The sequence below is a fragment of the Typopeltis vanoorti genome, chromosome 4 (genome assembly GCF_054136105.1).
Source record: "Typopeltis vanoorti isolate ZY-2024b chromosome 4, IOZ_Tvanoo_1.0, whole genome shotgun sequence".
Classification (NCBI taxonomy): domain Eukaryota; kingdom Metazoa; phylum Arthropoda; class Arachnida; order Uropygi; family Thelyphonidae; genus Typopeltis; species Typopeltis vanoorti.
Genome location: NC_143552.1, coordinates 28892917 through 28912323, shown reverse-complemented (window position 1 = coordinate 28912323; position 19407 = coordinate 28892917). Strand labels below are relative to the sequence as shown.

At 35.6% G+C, this 19407-nt stretch overlaps 1 protein-coding gene across 1 annotated transcript in view; it reads left to right on the top strand.

Annotated features, from left to right (window-relative positions):
• The window catches only part of LOC150107187 (ribonuclease H2 subunit A), a 229108-nt gene that overhangs the window by 128290 nt on the left and 81411 nt on the right, over window positions 1-19407 (top strand). The gene's annotated exons all lie outside the window — the stretch shown is intronic.

The window sequence follows — 19407 nt, the reverse complement described above, 5'->3', positions numbered from 1 at the left end:
GCACATTCTCGCAAAACCCTAGCTGATATCCCATCTAATCCCACAGCTGTATTTACATTAAGTATCTTAAGAACCTCCAATCTATCCATCTCTGTTCCCACATTGGTGTCTGTCACATAAGTTGAAGCAGTTAACCTCACTAGGAAGATGCTTACAAAGTGGTCACTCAGTAACTCAGCTATTTTATCTGCTTCTGTCTCCTCATGACCATCATCACTCATTAAGATTAATCTTCCATAGTTATTTTCCCTCTTACTTGCCACATAACGAAATAACTCTTTGGAATTTCCTTTGGCAAGCTTGGTTAAATTCTTCTCATAATTTGATTTTGCCTTCCTTACCATGCTGGTCACGTTTCTTGCCTGAGCCATGTACTGTTCATGAGTTTGCTGGTCACCTTTCTCTTTATATACCCCCTACACCTTTTTTTTTTTTTTTTTTTTTTTTTTTTTTTGCAGCTCATGCTTAATGATATTACTCATCCATCTGACTCCTACCTGATTAACTCTCCTTGCATTAGGTATACAATTTAATATTGCTTCCTCTAGATCAGCACTTCCCAAACTGTGGGCTACGGCCCCCCAAGGGGGCCGTAAGTTTTGTTGAGAGGGGCGTGAAATAATGAAAACAAATTTAAAATGTTTTAAGACAAAGTAATTTTTTTTTTTTAAGCTTAAAAGAAACATTTAATTTTTATTATTTATTTTTTGTTATTTTTTATATTTTAATGGGAAAAAAGTCATACGTTGGTGTTGCTTCACAAATTTTGCTTCCTGTGTATTTCAGCGCTTAATAAATGTTAGTAAATACATGCTTATTCGTATAAGTTTCATTTCAAAGGTATTGATAAGAAGCACAACAAAGATTACAAATGCAAAACCTTGAATATAAATTGTATTGAATAACTCATCTTCCGTTTACCCTCTTTTACGTTGCGATGTCAAGGGTTAATTAATCATCGAACCTAAAACCGTTCACAGGATAAGGTGGTCAGCCCTACGCCCTGGTGTATCCTATGTCTGTGGTGTTGAGTTCTCAAGGCAGGTTTGCTTGCTTTGCAGGATGAAAAACCCCAGGATAAACTGGGGAAAAACCCTACTGTATTGTATTGTATTGAATATAAATATTATAATAATATATGTCTGCATTACAATTTTTTTTTCGATGGGGGGGGGGCGTAAAATATTTTAATTTTTACAAAGGGAGCCTTTACATCCATAAGTTTGGGAAGCACTGCTCTAGATGACCCTTAACTATATCCCATGCACTACTACTAACAACCTTACCCTGCAGTGTTTTATGCCACTGTACAGATTTAATCTTTTTCTAAGAATGTCATAATCACCTGCCTTGTAGTTCCACAAATAGCCCTTTCTTGATAGTATGTTCCTCATGTTTTACAATCTCCCAAGTCAAGATCGCATGGTCACTTTCACCAATTATATCACCAGGTCCAATACTCTCCCACTCCTAGTCCCCTCCATCACCTTCTGCCTTAATTATCTCTCAGTAGATGTATAAATTCTATTTCCTTTCTGCCATGTGATCTTTCTTCCTTCCAGTCTATATCTCCATAGTTGAAGTCTCCCATAATAATCACTCGACCTGTACTCATTGTACTAATTTGGCGATGCATGTCTTCCAGATCATCCGTGGAACTTCCTGGCCTATAGCAACAACAACTATATATTTTGTCTTGTTAGTCTTAATCTTAACATTGATAGGTCAAGGCACCAGATTGATTACATTCTGGCTCTCCAGCGGTGGAAGACAAGCATCTCTGATGTGCATACTTGTCCTGGAGCAGATTGTGGTATAGACCATCAGCTGGTAAGGGCCAAAGTAAGACTAAGACTCTGAAAACTTCCAGGTCAGGCACATTCCACTAGATTAGATGTTAGAGTAATTCCTAGTGGGTTCACAGAAGAAACATCAACTCGGTTGGATGATTTTTTGGAGACCAATGAGGAATTCTCACCAGAAATGCTTTGGGAAGGAGTCAAGATGATAATACAGGATACAGTGAAGACGTATCTCGGCCCAATAAGAAAACCAAGAGACCCATGGATATCAGATTCAACATGGGAACTAATCAAAAGAAGGCGGTTGGAAAAACAAAGAGACACAGGGACCGAAGAATACAAGAGATTACATAGAGAAATCAGAAGAGCCATCAAGCAGGACAAGGAAAAGTTCTATACTAATAAATGTGAAGAAACAGAGTTCCAGATGAGAAGGTATAATTATAAAAGGATGTTTTATTTAGTTCGTGACTTAAAGCACAAGTTTAAGCCTAAATTGAATGTCATCAAAGACAGGAATGGATCATTACTAACAGAAGAGTTGGAAATCAAAAACAGATGGAAAGAATACTGTGAGGAACTGTATAGCAGAGTGGATAAAGAAAATGTGGAGTCCTCCCACCAAGAAAATTTTGATTTGGGACCTCCTCCACTTTAGGCATGAAGTTGAAAGAGCAGTTAAGCAGCTCAACAGCAATAAGGCCCCAGGTGCAGATGAAATCCCAGCAGAGTTAATTAAGGCCACAGAGGATGGAGGGATAAGAGTGTTTCATAGATTGATTACAAGGATATGGGAGACAGGATCATGGCCTAGAGACTGGAAGAAGTCAGTTTTCATCTCTCATGCAAGCAAAATTTTATTAAAGATCATGCTAAATAGGATTGAGGCCAAAGTTGAGGCAGAGATGCCTGATGAACAAGCAGGTTTTTGGAAAGGTAGGGGCACCAGAGATCAGATCCTTTGCCTTAGACAGATCATAGAAAAATATAAAGAATTCAGACTCCCTCTGGTAATGTGTTTCTTAGACTACTCTAAAGCTTTTGACTGTGTTGAGTATGTGAAACTGTGGGAAGTAATGAAATGAATGGGTTTTCCTCAACACACTATCAGGTTGATAGCCAACTTGTATAAGGAACAAGAAGCCACAGTAAGAACAGGTGTTGGATTGACTGACTGGCTTCAAGTTGGAAAAGGAGTTAGACAAGGATGTTTACTTTCTCCTCACTTGTTTAGTATATATGCAGCGGACATCATGCATGAAGCATTGGATGAGCTCAGGACAGGAATTAGGAGGTAGATTGATCAGTAATCTGAGGTATGCTGATGATACAGTACTCCTTTGTAATGACATGGAAGAACTAGGACTAATTCTTAACAAAGTTAACAAGATCAGTAATAACAGAGGACTTCAACTCAATTCTAGCAAGACAAAGATCATGGTTCTCAAAGGAAAAACAAACAGAGAAGCTTTTGAGAAACAAGTGTACCTTAATGGAGAAATAATTGAGGAAGTCAGCAAGTTTGAGTACCTGGGATCCATTATTAATGTGAAGAATTGTTGTTCAGAAGATGTCAGATAAAGGTTAGGAATGGCTAAAACAATAGTCAGAGACCTATCTAAAATCTGGAAGGATGGATCTATCTCCATGGGAACAAAGTTGAGGATTTTAGATGCAGTTGTTTTTCCAACAGCGACTTATGGATGCGAGACTTGGAACCTAAAGAAGTCAGATAAGAAATGGATATCTGCTTTTGAGATGTGGTGTTACAGAAGGCTGTTGAGGATATCATATACTGAAAGGTATACAAATGAATGGGTGTTAGAAAAGATTAGTAGAACTTTAAGGCTCCTTAAGGATATTGACAGAAGAAAGTTAAAATATTTTGGACACATAGAAAAGATGGACGGAGGACTTCTCAGAACAGTAATAGAAGGTAAAGTTCCTGGAAAAAGAGGCAGGGGTAGACCATCAATGAGATGGATGGATGGCGTATGTGGAATGACTGATCTTCATAGGGTTGAGGCTGCCAGAAAAGCAAACAACAGGACTACATGGCGAGGCCTGGTGTGGAGCATCACCGAGCATCGGAGTGACCATACGGCATCTGTAGATGCCCAGTGAACATAGAGAGAGTCTTAATCTCACACCACATTGCTTCAAATGAACAGCCACCCTCCCACCTGTCTGCTATTCTTTTTGGTTGCAGTTTATTTGCTATCATCAGCAGTACTCCTTCCCCCATCCCATCTTCTCTATCTTCCCTGAAATTACTAAACCCTTCACATTCTATCCTTTTAACTACATCATCTGCTGTTAGCCAAGTCTGACTAATGCCTATAAGTTTGGCAAGGTTGCACTAACCAATGCCAAAAACTCCTCCCTCTTGTCCCTGATACTTCTGGCATTAATATATAGAAACGGCAACATTCTTTTATTTCCCAGCCCACCTTTACTTTCTAAATTGACTATCCTTTTCAATATTTTTGCTTGAGAGACTAAATTCCTCACTTGGTAATTCTCCCAATCACTCGCTTCATGGGTGGCTTCACACAAACTCACTTGCTTCCACCCTAAATGCTTAAGTTTCCTGAATTGGCATGTCAGCATGTTTGGTGAACAAAGCACTCTTCAGACACCTAACACCAAAACTATTCAGATGCAGTCCATCCACATTGTACAAATCCTTCTTTCCATCATACAGAGACCACAGATCCACAAATTCTACATCATTCCTTTTGTACAATCTGCGTATAGACTCATTGGCAATCAATGCCCTCCTCCTCAATTTGCCTCTGTCATAGTGTGGTAGGAGACTTACAATCTTCACCTTCTTGCTCTTCACTTTTGCCTCTTCAAACAACTCCTTTACGTCCTCCCTCATAGAATATTTATCGCCTCTCAAATCAAATTCACACAAGCCTGTGTGTGTCATTCCTTATGTTGCACTAGTACAGCATGAATGTGTTAATTTAAATAAGTTTAAATTAAACTGACAATAAATGAAAAGCAAGGCAAAGTGTCATAGTTGTTTCCAACCACAGGCTCCAGAACCAATTCCCTCTGGACCTGTGAGGTAATCCAGGCACAGTGATGATTTTTAAAAAAACACAAATATTTAAAAATATCAAGGCACTTTATATTGATTTTTTACATAGGTCAAGTCCCATGAGAATTGTAAATAACCTTGTTTCTATGTATATTTTGCAAAATATTAATGTAGTTAACCCTGTGGGAAGTGAATGTATTTACTGTTTTAACGTCAAAAACAAAGGCAGTGCTTTCCATCATGGAACTTTGTATATAGTTATGTGTAAGAGTGCAGGCAAGTTATTTACCAGTTTTGTATATAAGAGTTGCTTACAAATCTGCTCTAACACCTTTAAAGATAGTATCCAAGAGTACTGCTAGGTTTAGAGAAGTTTCTGCGGACCGAAAGGAGAAGCAAAGTATCAAAGAGGTCAGCTATTTAGACAAGTTTCCGTGCCCGGCAAAATATGATTAAAAGAATGCATGAAGGAGAACAAAGAGCAGGTTAAACTAACAAGATGAAAAAGTCATTCAAATTCTTCGGGGTTTACTACCCTTAGTGCAAGGTCATGAGATCGCAAAATAAAAAGGGACAGAGAAGAGCATAGGGGGCTTCCAGTTATCGCCAGAGAGAGGGAACAGATTCGGGAGTCCATAAGAGAATTAGTTGGTGGCAATTACGGTCATTGGAGGCAGCAGTTAGAGCTATTGGAAACGGCAGATAGAAAAGCCAATCGTCCAGGCCTTACGGCGAGCCCAAGCAGAGGAAATAAGGCGATGTAAATTACCCGAAGCAACTTTGCTCGGAAGATTTTTCTTTTTCCGCCATGGGAGAACAACCTTTTGCCAGTCGCAGTCCACAGCCCACTATTTTCTCGATGAGATACTGCTGAATGCCAGACGTTCCTGAAGGAAACATGAGATCTGAGATGAAAGAAATGCCATAAGACTGTAGTGAAAGACTTTTGACTGAATGTGTGATGTAGAGTCTTTTGTAAGTTCAAACTTTTTGTATATTCCCTCTCATAGTAGGTTGTAGATGGACTTTTAAGAGATTCTTCAATAGTAATAAGAAGTGTCTTTAAGGGAATCATTTGGCATGTTGGAAGTTGATAAAAATTGTAAAGATAACATAACAGAGAGTTAACTAACCTCTTTGTAAGTAAACCAGAAGTTTAATAAGTTGAATTTGTAAGCGGAGAGTAAATAAGATTCAGAGTTAAAGAAGTTAATTAGTGTTAAAGTAAAAAAGGTTCTAATTTATGCTAAAGATTTTATAAATGGATAGAGAAAGCAATCTCCCTATTGTTTAATTCACGTATAATTTGTAAATAAACGTGTTTTAATTATTTGTTACAAGAGTGCTGCATGATCTTTTATTTTACAACTGCATTGTTCTTAAATAAATCGGACTTGTGAGCGGGAAATAATTTAAGGCAATAAAAACGCAGTTCAGTTACTTACGAACCACGACTGTTAAAGTAAACATTAATAAAATAAACTTCGCTCGTGAGAGAGAGAGAGAGAGGGGGGGGGAAATCTACCGGAAGTTTTATTTAGTTTTATGCCAATTAAATGATATATTGGTGGCGCAGTCTGACAAATAAATTTCCAGTATTCATAGGCATTTGACTAGTAAATACGGAAGGTGGATAATCATAGTACACAGTAGAGTAAATGAGAAAGGATACAAGAGAGAAAGCGCACACTGCTAATTAGTAATATAGAATAAAGATAAAGCTAAAGAATCGAGATATAAGAAGATAAAGATATTATAATACAAGTATAGGAAAGCAACACCCTTTGTTATAGTGAGACATATAAGTTGAACAAGGGTTGTTATTGTTACCAGATTAATGTGGAAGAATTTTTCATAGAAATCGGAGGGAGAAGGTTGAATAAGATGCTATCCCTGTAAATTAAGAGGGATGTGAGCAGAGGCGTGCGGAGACAATTCTTTGCATGGAGAGTGGTTGGTGGGTGAAATGCATTGCCTGAGTATGTGGTAAATGAATTTAAAGCACAGTTTGTTATGAGCTTGGTGTGTGACAGTTTTTTATCTTCCACGATGAGTCTTGTGATTCTGTGGAGGTTTGGCATTAATAATACTTCCTTTGCATTGTAATCTTGGAAAATTTTAAAAACAGAATCAAGATATAAGAAACATTCATCCCATAACTCCATATCTAGAAATGCACAACAGTGAACTGGTAACAGTAAATATGAGAGTGTCATGAATCGCAAAGAAATTATGAAATTATTACACACCTTGATATTTTATTCACTACCTCCTCATTTTTCAAGACTTGCAGATGTACTTTCAGATTAGATTTTGTACAATATTTTGATGGTTATGAATTTTTGTCAGTCATTTTGTTGTGAGACAGTTTTTTTCTATTGCCAGCTGTCTAATTTTCAGCATGTGATGTCATGCTTCAAGGTGTGTCATTTTGATACACGTGAAAACTAGTGTGGAAGGGAAAAAAATAGTAGCAATAGAAATGCAAGAAAGAAATTATTGTTTGTTTTTAGGGATGAACATTAAAGAACATTTCTGGTTAAATTTGCAAAGGCAATGTACCAAACTGTGTCATTTTTTTTGCAGATGCAAGATAGACATGCTGTGTTGAAATTCAAATAGTGTGGAAATTGTCTGCTTGAATGAAGTGATATTTTTACATTGCATTAACAGAGAAGAGAAAATGCTGTTTGTTATAGTTTTTTTAATTTGGTTTTACTAATTTGGTTCAAAATTATGGTTGCTTTATTGAAATCTAAAAGTTGTGGCTAAAACTTATTATTTGTATTAAAATAGAGTTGAAAAAGGCTTCAGTTTCAAATTAAATTAACATAATGAAGGATGTTATGTATTGGCGATTCTTTATTGCCAGATATAGAAATTGCTCCAGTAATTTCAGTGTTGAAGTTTATATTAGCACTGGAGTTACTTGAGCAAATTTGCCTAGCTCTCTCTGGTAAATTTTGTACGTTTGTTTCATTTGTTATGGCTAAATGTGTTCTGTTTGTTTTATTATTATTATATTTTGCTTGTAAATATTAATGTGATTTTTTTGCTAAATAAACAAATTAATTTTCCTTTTTGATTCAAATACAATTAGGAACTCCATCTCTCTCTCTCTCTCTGTTTACTCGAGTTGAATGTTTATGCATTTCCTAAATATGATATGAAAGCAGATTTGGTAGGTTGTGTAAGGATGTTTAGTTTCTACTGCTTGTAATTAAACAGTCTTAAATGGAAAGCTGAGGATGCGAGTTGGGTGCAGCAGTTGTCTGTGCAAGTACCCGTAGCAAACAAGTAAGGTTCAGTAGATTGCCTGTGAAAACAGTTGAAGTGAATCTCGGAGATAGGGTCATTGATCAGCTGGACTGTCCTCCTCTGGACAGAAACAAGATTAAGTTTACATTATCACTAGCTTCTTATAACAATTTTCTTCCAAATTAATCATTATTTGCCAAGATTCAGTATTGTCAGCTTGTTATTGCTCTTATTGTTATTTTTCTTGTTGTTGTTGCTGACATCACACATCTGTTTTTGCTAACCTTTTCCCAACAGTGCTGTTTAAGTGACCATACCAATTAGCTTTGCTCACACATTCTTGAATACTTAATATCACCATGCTCATTTCTAATATCTGTATTTTTAATATTATGCTATTTGTGATTTTCCTCAATTGTCATATATGGTCTCATTCTATTTTATTTCTAACTCAAAACCATCAAAGATACCCAAATTAGTCGGGTGTTTGGCTAATAAATTTATTCTGCTGGCTCCTACCATATTGGATTTGCTTATTCTAATAACTGTTTCCATAATTATTAATGTTCCATTTCCATCCAGGCAAAAACATGAAAATTTGAGCTGCATTTTCAATGAATATAGAACAAATAAAAAAAAGTTCAGCCATTTATTATTATTATTATTACCTAAGATCCCATGGAGTCAGAAACTCATCTAGGAGGTCCTTTTGTCATACACAGAGCTCATCATACTGCACTTTAAACACGCACCCAAATTCTTTGCAGACACCACACTCTCAGCTAAGGCGTTCCAGTCATTCACGACTCTGCATGCTAAAAACCTGCTTCACATGCTCCTTATACAGCTTCCAGGCATGACCTCTTGTTTTCCTCTAGCATGGTGGGGAGAGTTGAATGAATTTATATGAAATAAGAGAGAGATTAGCCAAAACATTAAATTAGCTAATAAATCATACTTGACAAGAAATTACATTCTTTTAAAAAGGAATTAACATGTGAGCAAGGATAATTTAATAAAATTAAACTGTTAACATATTTATTTTGGTTTTTTCATTGCAAACCATCTCTGTAGAGAAGAACAGTAAAAAATCCAAATACAACAAATTGAAAGCACATGCTATATTAATAATTATCCTGTTACAAGCAATCATGAGGGGTGAATCTTGATTGATTTGAACAATAATAATAATGGCACATTGCTAGTGCCAATCATGTGGCACGAAACCAAAACTAATAATAGTGTAAAAGTTGTAAACTGTTACACTATTGAGACCCTAAGATTTGCCTACTGTTGCTACCTCCTAAAGATAAAATTTCTCTATTGCTGCCTAATGTTTGTCAAATTCCATGTACCTACTGTAAAAATAATCATAATTTAAAATTATGAATCTTTTTACAATTGTTTCTCTATGTTAGTAAATTATTAGTTTTGGTTTTGTAACACATATGATCGGCACTTGTGATGTGGCCATTATTGATATTATTAATGTTAAAATGAAATGTAAAGCATTTGAAATTGATGTACTTACTAGATTCTGATAGTTTGTAATAATAGTAATTACAAACTATCATCTTTATTGTAACTTAAAATTGTTAAGTGTTGAAATACTTGTGTTTTGTAAAGACATTCTCTTTACGCTAACGAAATAGTGTGTCAGCCATTACTACATAACTTCTCTGCTTGCCACTTACATGAAGTGTGCATGCTTATAGAGGAGATTGATGGATGATTGACAGCAGATAGAGAGTGCATTCAGTATCCAAGTAACGAGAAAAACAAGAAGAGAGAGAGGGAGGATGAAAATTTGACAACGGCAACCAGAGAATATTCATCTTAGGAAGTTTTTAAGAAAACGTGACAGTTGGAAGAATATTAATAGCAGATTCTGAAAAGGAATCGTAGCACTGTGAATCTGTAAACTAGAAGAGTTGGACTGTCAACAAGTGTTTAGTAAATAAAAGAAGATATTTGAGTAGCTGTTCTAATTTGATGTTTGAAGAAATACTGAATGGAAAGTTTCGTCTTCTGTCTTAAGGATGCTGGATCTAGTCATTATTCTATTGGAAAAAGCAATGGAATGAATGAAATCTGAAACTGTAAAGTGACTTAACATGAAGAGCTCTACTTAGATATGTTATTTATATTACTTGGATATATACATGATGTTTATTGTATGTGTAAATATTTTAGCAATCAATAAAATGTAAAACTCAAAAAAAAAAAAAAAAAACTTTTTTATCTAGTAAAGAATTGGTGATTTTGCATCATATTGAGTGAGAGGTAAGAATATTTGTACTTTGTACTCAATTAAGGCAGAGAGGATGATTGGAGCAGGTGTATGCTAAACGAGGAGATAAAAAAGGATCCCAAGGAAAAGAAGAAATAAATTTTATATTGTCGGCAAGGGCTTAGCAAAGAAACTGACTGATGAATATTTTGTTCATCAGTCAGTTTCAGTTGTTGTGAAAAACAAGGTGCTTAGTCTGGTAGACATGATTAAGTATATGTTAAACAACCCAGTATGAGTCAGAGAATGAATTAATGACTTTATTCTTTTAGAATAAGAAAATTCTAAACTGTAGACTTATTTTGAAGGCCTTGGATCCAATTAGTTTTGTAGTTATTATTTATGTGATTTTATTTAAATGTATATAATGTTTTAGTTTCGTTACATGTTTCATTATATTTTTTATTTGGTACTCAAGTCATTAATTTTCTAGATTCGGATTGAACTCTTGTGTAATTACTTAACACTCATTGTAAAACAATCTCTTTACAGAGATGATAAATAAAATAAAAATGTAATGATATAAAATAATGAAACTTATTCTGTTCTGGACAAACAGGCAGATCAGTTGAAAGGCATATTTCATAACACCAGTCATATATAAAGTTGATTAAATATCACAATCTGGCCTTGCAGAACATGGGACTGATACTAGCTGTAGGATTTTTCTTGAATAATACAATGCTTCTAAATAGAAGTATCCTCAAATGTAAATGTCTCTTCAGAAGAGTGGAGGTTCTTCTACATCTTCTCAACCTGAACACCAACACTGAGCTATTAAAAAATATTTGTGTTCAAAATATCTGAGATTGTTATTAGCAGCTTTTTTTTTTTTTTAATCCAAGTATTGTAATGGTTTAGAACTTGGCATCCTCATGACAATACATAAGAAAACCATTGTTATGGCATGTAGTTTCAATTTGTTGTATTTGAATTTTCCATTGTTCTTGACTTGGCATTGTTAGCATTTGGGAATGTGTGAGCAAAGCTAATCTAATGTGGTATGGTTAGTTAAACAGAATACGAGAGTAAAGGTTACCAAACATGTGTTTGATGTGGAGATGGCTGGGAAAAAGACTCCAAGGAACACCAAGATCTAGGTGAATTGATGTAGTTAGTAGTGTCAGAGAAGACTTATCATTCTTTGGTAACAGACACGTGATATTGATTCTTTTGCAATTTTTTTGCTTCTAAGAAAGCTGTATCGAATTAAGCCTGAAATTAAATTGTGGCAGTCTAGTCTACATGTGGGTCTGTAAAGAGGAAGTTGTTTTTGCTCTAATTTGCATATGTCATAATTATCTCACACACATCTTCTTATGAGGGGTGATGGCATATCTGTATGTGAGTTCTATAATATAAAACCACTATGAAAGTCATATTTAATCAACTGCCCTCATTTTGCCAACAAGCATAGTCATTATTTTAGCCACATCAATATGTCTAAGCCTTATACACTTGGACAGAATTTAACAGATTTAAGCATCAACCTAGTTTTTAAATTTTTACAGAGCAACATTCCTTACCATCTTATATATTAAAATTATATGGGTATCATTTTATTAATTTAATTTATTGCATATATGCTTTTAAAACCTTTTTATTAATGGTTTATGAATTTACACCTTTTTTCTACTTCTTTTTGCATCTGTTTTTCTACACGTTTTTATACTTTTTTTTGCATCTGTTTTATACATATATTTTACATTTGTTTTTCTACACTTTTTATCTGTTTATGCTCTTTTATTTGTTTATTACATTGTATACTGCTAAGAAATGTTTCACTTGTTTTTATATACAGATTTTTAGACCTATAAATGCTGCTTACTACATTGTGTACTGGCACAGCATGACCATAACTGTTCTCGCACCATTAAACCAAAAACAAGCAATTTCTTCCCAGAACTCTCACGTTTTCTCTCATGCCATACTTGTCTCATTCATTCAATCATACCAATGAGTTTCTCTGCCTGGCATTACATGTGGCATCAGTCATATCACATCAGCATGCTTGCATTCGTCGATCATCTAGCATGCCTCTCATCATGGAATTACTGTAGTTATGTTTAATCATGGAATCACACACACACAAGAGGTATAAAGATACTATGATAGTACTACACAGAAGGGTTATATTATTACAAATTCTGTCAACAATTTTCTTCCAATTTAGTATATTTCTCAGGTCACCAATATTTCAGATCTTATATTTCAGACTAATTTGGAGGGAAATTGTCAATAGAAAGTTCATAATAATGCAACTTTTTCATATAATATTGTTAAATTATCTGTACATCCATTGATGGTATGTATCAGGAATTTGATGATGTGTGCGATTTCATAATTAAGTATCACTATGGTGATTCCATAATGAGGGACATACCAGATGGTTGATTAATGAAAGCATGTTTTTGGAATGTAAAGTGTTCTGATGTGACATAACTGATACCATATGTAAGCAGGTAGAGCAAGTGGTAGATATCATTGTATGGTTAGAATGAATGACTTTAAAAAAAAAGAGAGAGACAAGTATGGCATAAGAGATGTGAGAGAGTTGTAAGAGCCAAAAACAAGCAAAAGAATTCAAGATTATGAGTATCTTGCTAAGGAATGATAGGAGTAAACTTAAAAGGAAAGTTGTGTTGTAGGAGAAATGGCCTTGATATGTGGGATGGTTTTTGATGGCAGGAAGGATTTGTATTTGAATGAATTTGGTATCAGCAGCTTGGAGAAATTTATTGTTCAGTGAAAAAAAGTAAATATAAATGGTCATGGAACCGAGTTATACTGGTATAGTTGTAGGAGAGCTCTTGAACATGAATATTAAGGTGTGAGAGAGAGATACACATTGTGATTGTGATGGAAAAAAAAATTGAGAAAGTTTGTAAGTAATGACCCCAAGAACAGTGGGATTAGTTTTGGCAGAGTAGTATTGGCAACAGCAGTGACGTAGAGAAGGGAATTTAGTTGAGAAATCACTTTTACTAATACCAGACGTATCAGGACTAATGGCAAGGAATTCCATTAGTAAATGTAAATAGACCATCAGTTCTTGACATTGGTGATTCTTGGTTGATATCTCTACAGGAATAAAATGCAGTGGGTAAGAGTATATATATTCAGGAAAGATACTCAGTATCTTCCCCTCTTTCTTATTCTAACTAGTGATTGCAGATTAATTGAATCTGACTAGAGTAGATTTTTGGAATGACAGTGATAATGAGTAATACAGGCAAAGAGTTTGAAGCTTTCGGTAGAATAGAGATATACATGACAACACATGTAGATGACCAGGGTCTTCTGAAGAGCACTTGAATTGCACAGGTGAATTAACCATATCAATACAATCTGGGCAATTTTGACTATTGAGAGATATATTGGAAGGAGAAGAAAGCATGCAGGGAAAGAATTCATATAGTTACTGAGGTACATCTTTCTTAGGCAGCACATTATTGAGGGAAGGATTTGCTGTCTAAGAATATTAGATGTGGTACTAATATCCAATAATCTGTTTGTGAATGAGGTGACTGTTATGCCTCCACTTGTTGCTAGTGATTTACTTTTGCTTTTAAACGTGTTTCCATATAAATGTGAATGATCATTCCAAGAATTAAATCTCTTCACAATTAGTGGGACACTGAGAAGCTTCCCTGGCTGCCTGTGCTATCTGACATTGCTCCACCAAATATGCAGAGATGACAAGCCTTGATTAACCCTTTCTTTCATGCGTACAGTGATCAGAATACATTATGGAAAATTATGGAGACAACTACCGTGTTAGAGCAAAACTTTAGTTTAATATAAACCAAAATGAACACTCGATTAAAGAATTTAAAGGAAGCCTCGATTAAAGAATTTAATAAAGAGCAACCTGATCCTGCCCCTGCACTTGACTCATAAATTCACCTAGTCTTTGCCTAAAATCAAGAAACCTTTTCTGGTCTATGGATGAACTCTCTTCAGCTGCCTTACCGTCAGCACCTGACACGTGGAGAGAACACTGGTCCATCAATCTTCCGACAAATGGCTTCCTGGTTGAGATCCTGTGCTCTGCAGCTTTGCTCTTCCTAGGAAGATTCGGTCATCTATCAACAGGATCAGAACTAACCAGGGCAGATGTGGCTACCTACTACATAAATGGAGACTATCAGACCACCCTTATTGTGACCATTCCCCTGTGGCCCAGATGATCACTCATATTGTGAATGACTACCCAAGGTGCAAATTTCAAGGTGGTGGCCTCCAGGACATCCATGAGGTGACGGATGAGGCTCTGGATTGGACATTGACCTGTAGCTGCTTTGCATTCCTTTTACCATAAGAATAAATAAAATTCCAGGAACCTTCTTCTCTCTTCCATCATTTATGTGGATGATGATGAGGCCGAATGAACTCTTTCCACTTCCATCTGTCCCGGGAGAGTCCGAACAATTCTGTCCAGTTTAGTGTCGCTTGTTGTGATTTGGTTTTCAGGTCCTCTTTTATTTTGTCTATCCATCTAATTCTGGGCCATCCTTTGGATCTTTTACCTTCCATCATTGAATTCAGGGCTTTAGATGGTAGTCTTTCTGTTCCCATTCTGGTCACATGGCCAAACCATCACAGTCTTCTTTCTTGGATTTTGTCTATTATTGTTATTTCTTGTTTTAGTCATTTCCTTATGTGCCTTCTTACAACCCTCTAATTCACATTGCCTCTACATCTCCTCTTTTCCATGTTAGTCCTCTCTTCCGTCTTCCTGGTGGTGACCAATTCATCACTTGCTTGGGCCATCTCTCCTGTGGCATCCATCGAGCATGTCCATATCACTGTAAAGATCGATGTTTCAGGCAGTCCATCATTTTCTTGCAAATTAAATCTCTCCACAATAGTTTCATTCTTAACTCTTTGAAGGCAAGATATACACATACTTTGTTGTAAGCTAACCATCTCTACAGCTCTTATACGGATCTTGCTTTGCATTCAATGTCCATCCTTCTTCCCATTACATCAGAACACTCTCTACTATCATTTGGAGTATCATATTTTTGGCTTTCTTCCGAATGTCTCAACTCCATAACACAGCATTCAGTTGTTTAATAGCATTATGGGCTTGGTTAACATGATCATCTCACATTTTCCCGACTTATGAATAATAGATCCTAAGTATCTGAAATGATCTACTACACTACCCTGACTTTACCAGCTAGATCTACATCTCTCTCTTCTCCACCAAGCACAAAATATTTTTTATTGGTAAAATTTACTCCCATGATGTAAACATTACCAGTTTCCTCATCATAAAGTCAGTGTCATCCTAATCTTGAGCAATTATCACATGATTGTCAGCAAAGAATAGTGCATGAATAGCATTGCTTTCCATCTCAATTCTCATAGCTCTACATGAAGTATTTCAACATTCCAGCACTGCATCAAAGTAAAACTTAAACAGGGATGGTGACATCCTTGTCTCAGATCTTTAGATGTCACAAACTCAGCTGATACCACTCCCCAATACTTAACAGCTGCTCTGTATCCTCTATATATTCTCTTAATCAAACTGATGAATGACTCACTCACATTCATCATCCTCATCAAACACCAGAGTCTGCTGATGGAAACTGACTTTTTGGCATTTTCAGATAATGCATAGCATTATACATGTCTGCAAGGATATGAGCTTTGCATTATGGGATACTAAGGCAAGTGATGTGAAGTCATACCACCTTTAACATGAGTTGCCCCAGTCCTGAAAATACTTCAGATGCAAACTTGTTTGCTTATACTTGGATAAAGGATTAAACCAAGTATATAATTTCTTGGTATCTTTCATTTTTAATTTATGCTTACTGTTGTTTTTTATGGTCAGAGACAAGCCCACTCATTCATTAACAATTATCCCTTCATTTTATTTTCCTTAGAGAATCTTTCCTGGAATAATACTTGAATGGAATTCCATTGTAATTCTCACATTTATTTTTATTTTTTTATAAATTAGTATGATGAAAGCTCTCCTCCAATTTAGGATTTTATCTTATGATCGAGCCTTCCAGATTATATAGTGACTTAAGGTAGAGTGTAGTAAATGCAAGATATGCAGAGACAAAACTATATAAGTGATATGAAATTATGAATAGAGGACTTGTGTAATAGCATCTGAATAAAAAAAAAAAAGGTGGCAAACCTTTTAGCAACTCCTGTAGGTAAAGATGACCTTGCTTCTGCCTGGTATCTCCAACTCTGCAGCTGGCTCCCACTGAAGAGACCTCAATAAAGGTCAAGACTAGTCTGGGTAGTGGCCAATCCCTTAATGCATAACAGTATACATATTCACAAGGAGATGTGTTTTGCATTTTGGGAGATACTGGGATAGGAGTGTTGGTAGCTTGCTCCACCTTTGCCATGAGTTGCCTAGTGTTGTACTACTTACCCAGGTAAGATAGTACAACACTATATTCAGTCCTGAAGATATTTTCAGGCACAAACTTTGTTTGCTCTCACTGGGATAAAGGATTAAACTAAATTTATTATAATGAAACAATTCTCTTTGATAATTAGTCTATCAGTGTTACTTCCTTCAAATACTGCACACCAGACTTCTACTCATCACCTATCCCAAAAATACAAAATAATTAAACCTCTATTAACAAGAGTTCTCAACACTAGTCTACTATAGTTTACCAAAAATCTATAAATAAAAGGTGTTCCTCTTCAACTAATCATTGAATATACTCTCCTATCCACTGAATAGCTAAGTTTCTATCACCATTCTTAGGCACTTTTACTAGCCATTCCTATTCTTTTGTAAGAAAAAAAAACATCCAATTTCTTGGTAAAAATTAAAAAAAAAAAAAAATCACCTTTATACCCTACAAATATCATGGTCAGTTGTGGATGTTCAGTCATTATTTATTAATGTACTTGTGACAAGAACTTGAAACTAAGTTCTTGTCACAAGTATTTCTTCTAAACATAGTCAAAATTGATTTTTTTTTTTTTTCATGTTCAGATTACTTTATCTGTAAAAAAAATTTACAAGCACATTGAAGGAACTGCTATGAGGAGTCCTCATTCTCCCTCCCTCTAGCCTTAGCAAATTACTGCTTTGAACATCTACAAAACTTTATTTTCCTCCATACAAACTCAGCCACCTTTCTGAGAATGCTATATGGATGCTGTCTTTGCTATATAGCCATATCCTGAAGCTGTTTTACCTTCAAATCCTAAAGAAAATTAATAGACTATACACACACACACAATTGACCCCTTGAAGAATGCAGGTTTGAACTGTGTGAGTCCACTTATACATGGATTTTTTTTTAATAAATATATTGAAAATTTTTTTAGAGATTTGCAACAATTTGAAAAAAACTCTCAGATGAACTGTGTAGCCTAGAAATATAAAAAAACAATTAAGAGAAAAGTTAGGTATGTTAATGTTATTTATCTACATAAAATATATGTAGATACTAATCTGTTTTATTATTTACTATCATAAAATATACACAAATATATTTATAAAAAGTTAAAATTTATCAAAACTTATCACAAACATTATCGTACATGGTGCCATTCGCAGTCGAGGGGATACTTCCTTCTACATGATAGTTCATCAAGCTTGATTAACTATCATGAGGAGGGGAGTATCCATGCTCATTTCTCCTTTTTATTTCTTCCAGGCACAATTATCTGTGCCACTTCTCAGTACTCGGATGTCCTTTACAATGCTGTGTCTCTGTTGTATTGTAATCATGTGATTGATAATAGATCAATAAACCTCCATGTTAAACCCAAGTAAATCTGTGTATATCTTTATGCTGGACATACGAATTAATCAACTGGCATTCCTGTGCTTCATACAATGAGATCAGTCTTTAACCATTATCATTTTCTACATCTTCACCAAAAGGTACAACTATTTAAATCCCTAAGGACAGAAAGCTCTTGTTTATCTCTGCATGTCTCCATCAGTTCACTCAACTGCTCAAGATACTCATCTTTCAGCAGTATTGGGGCCTCTTTTGGAGCATATGTTCCTGTGATAATCATTTCCACTCAATAAATATTGAATATTATTTTTAATAACTGCTCATTAACTTCTTTCCAGCTTTTCATAGAGGTTTCCCATTTCTTTTTATCCACAAAGAGACCCCAGCTCTTGCTCTGCTCACCTTATCTACGCCACTCCCGATGTATATGCAACCATCCTAAACCCCGCATTTGGTACATTTCTTTTTTGTGTTTGTCAAGACTACCAAATCTAAGATTTGGTCAGTAAACTAGAAGTACTTTTGAGAAAAGTACTTCTAGTTTTCCAATTAAACTCTGTATGTTCCATGTTACAAATATTCCCGTTTATTTTTGTAGTCAATTTTGTTTTCTAAATTTCTATTCAGTTCCATTTTTCTCCTGAGGATACATAGCAGTAAGTTTTTAATAAGCAAGGGGTGCCAGCCCTTTGCTCAAGCCCCAACCTGGAGGACCAAAGTTTGTCTCTAGGTGCACCTTCTCCTAGCCTGTTGGGAACCAATCCCAGACTGTACCAGGCCACACACAGAGAAGTTAGCCCTAGGGACCTCTATCCCTAAGACTGTCTTCATCCTGAATATGAGCCCCTTCTGCCCATACAATAAGAGATTAAGGTAGGAAAGACCCCTAGCCCTCAACAGCTGTAATAGCATCAGAGTCAGAAGTAGACAGAAGTTGGTCAAGAGAGACTAGACAAGAAATGTAAAAGGAAGGGGCTTGTCTTAAAATAAGTGGAAGAGAGCAAACCCAGCTAGGGGACCATAGGGACACTATCCTTACTATCAAGATGATAGCCCTATGGTCATGTTGATCCACAGGTACTTATTCAATATCTTTGACCACCCAACCATATCTTGTGGGATCCCCCATCTGCCACTTGGTGACATGCTCTCTAGAGATCAGGATTCCCTGTGATCATACAGTTATAAATTGGGTGGTAGCAAATCATATGGGAGTTTTGCTTAAAAAGGGATATATGTAGATCGGTAAGGTAGGTGACC